The following is a 2,500-nucleotide window of genomic DNA, read 5'->3' as shown; positions in this document are numbered from 1 at the left end:
GACGTAATATATAGGAGGAGTGTTGACGCGTTTTAGGCCTGGCAACGGCAGACGCTCAAACATACGTACATATACGCACACATACACACACATATACTTACATAAACACACACACACACACGCACGCTCACACAAACAAACACATACATATGCAGACACGCATACACATCCTAACACGCATACACAAACAAACAAACAAACAAGCACATACAAAATAGGCGCGCTTACCTACACAAATGTTTGCGTTGCCGAGCAATAAATCCGACCCACATGGCTATAGGCTCCTTTGTGCCCTGAAAGTTTCTCATCCGGATAGGTCTAAGAGCAGGGTAGATGGTTAGGGAGGGCAGAGGGAGGGGCAGGGGGGTTGGGGAGGGGATAGAGGGAGGGGCAGGGAGTTGGGGAGGGGGTAGAGGGAGGGGCAGGGAGGTGGGGAGAGGAAAGGGAGGAGTAGAGGGTTGGGGAGGTGGTAGAGGGAGGGGCAGCAGGGGGTTGGGGAGGGGGTAGAGGGAGGGGCAGGGGGATGGATAGGGGTAATAGGATGCGTAAGGGGTAGAGGCCGTGGTGCTGGTATGGGGGAGAAGTAGAGGGTAAGAGGGAGGAGAAGGGAGAGGGAGATGCTGAGGCTAAAGGTGAGGATAGAAGGTAGGTTATGGTAGGGGTTAAGGGAGGAGACGTACGGAGGGAAGAAGGGGAATAAAGGAGGAATGACGAGGAAGAAGAGGAATTAAAGAAGAATGACGAGAGGAAGAAGAGGTATAGGAAAAGAGAAGAGAGAGAATTGCCATAGAACCAAAGCGTTATAGGGAAAAGGGGGGAGGGAGAATGTGTAAGAATGAGGGTGAGGGGAAAAGGGAGGGAGAAAGAGGAGTGGGAGGAACAGGAAGCGTGGTGCGAGGGAGGGGGGAAGGGGGTAAAAATTTGTACGAGGGGGAGGAGGAGGAAGGGGTGTGGTAGGGGAGGGCAGAAGGGAGAGGGGGGAGAGGTATGGGAGAAACGGATAATGTGATGTAAAGGCTCGAGGGATGAGGAAGAGGGGGAATGGGTGATGTAAGGGTGAGGGAGGATAGAGGAAGGAAGAGGGGGGGGGGGATAGAGTACCATGGGGGTAGAAGGAGAGGCCTAATAGGGCGTGGGTGTCAGTTTAGGCAAGTGTGAAAATAGGCCTTTGAGTTTGCACGTTGACTGAAAATTGGAGACGGAAGATTGAGAATTTTGCAGAGAAGGCAGAACATTGTGTATCCTTAGTAAACACAAAACAAATAATTTCTCAATACCTAAACCGAAGAAAAAAACTAAAAACAAACAAAAATACACTCATAAATATACACAAAAACAGACATCTTAACATTAGAATGTAGAGATAGAATTTAGAAAAAAAGAACAAAAAAATACATATTAATACCAGGAGAGAAGAGAAGAGAGAGAGAGAGGAGAAAAAAAAACATAACCGTATAAAGTGAGATTTAAAGTTGACACCCTTATATGATAAACCACCTTCACCCCCCTCCCCCCCCCCAAAAAAAAAAAAAAATTAGGGTCCCCCAAAAAGGAATAAACAAAGGGACAATTTAGGGAAAGATAACAGAGGGAGAGAAGGTAGACCAGACTAGGGGAAGGGACGAAGGAAAAATGGGAAAAGGGGAAGATAGAAAAGAGAAACGGAAGATGCTAGAGGAAAATGGGAGATAGAAAGGAAAGGAAAAAAAAAAAAAAGAGAGAGATGGGAGAGAGAAATGGGGAAAATAGTCGGAGAAAACAGGAGAGGACAGAAAAAAAAGGGTAGAAAGAAACGAGAATGTTAGAGAAAGGATGAAAAAGAGGAGCAAGAACTGTGAATAAAAGGGGAGAGAGAGAGCAAAAGGCGTAAACGAAAAAGGGAAAGAATAAAAGATCACTTGGACAATGGAAGTTCAAAGACACAGAGGCCTGAATACGTAACGCTATTTAAGTCACGTCTTTTTTCTCTGCTTTTATGCTGATGTTTGACCTGAATCGCAAAAATATCACCTTTTGTGAAGAGACTGGGAGGGGGTGTTGGGGCATTTGGGGGAAGGGGGGAGGGGGGTAGGCATGGAATAAGGTGGGAGAAAATGTAATCTATATTCGCTTTTTCTCTCCTTTTCTTCTTCACAATCTTGTCTTTAAAGTTCGCCATCGTTTATTCTTCCCCTCTCTCTCTCTCTCTTTCTCTCTCTCTCTCTCTCTCTACACACACACACACACACACACACACACACACACACACACACACACACACACACACATATATATATATATATATATATATATGATAACTAATGTCATCATCATCGTCATCATTACCATCCTCATCATCATCACCACATTCATTATTATCATCATTACCTTTGTTGCCATCATTACTACCATCACCATCATCATCACAAACACCATCATCATCATCTCCTTTCTCCCCTTCCTCTTCTTTCTCTCCTTCGTCTTCCTCCCCCCTCTCCCTTTTCATCAACCTGAAATCTAA

The sequence above is a fragment of the Penaeus chinensis genome, chromosome 19 (assembly GCF_019202785.1).
Source record: "Penaeus chinensis breed Huanghai No. 1 chromosome 19, ASM1920278v2, whole genome shotgun sequence".
In the NCBI taxonomy this organism is placed as follows: Eukaryota; Metazoa; Arthropoda; class Malacostraca; order Decapoda; family Penaeidae; genus Penaeus; species Penaeus chinensis.
This window is presented reverse-complemented; position numbering follows the sequence as displayed.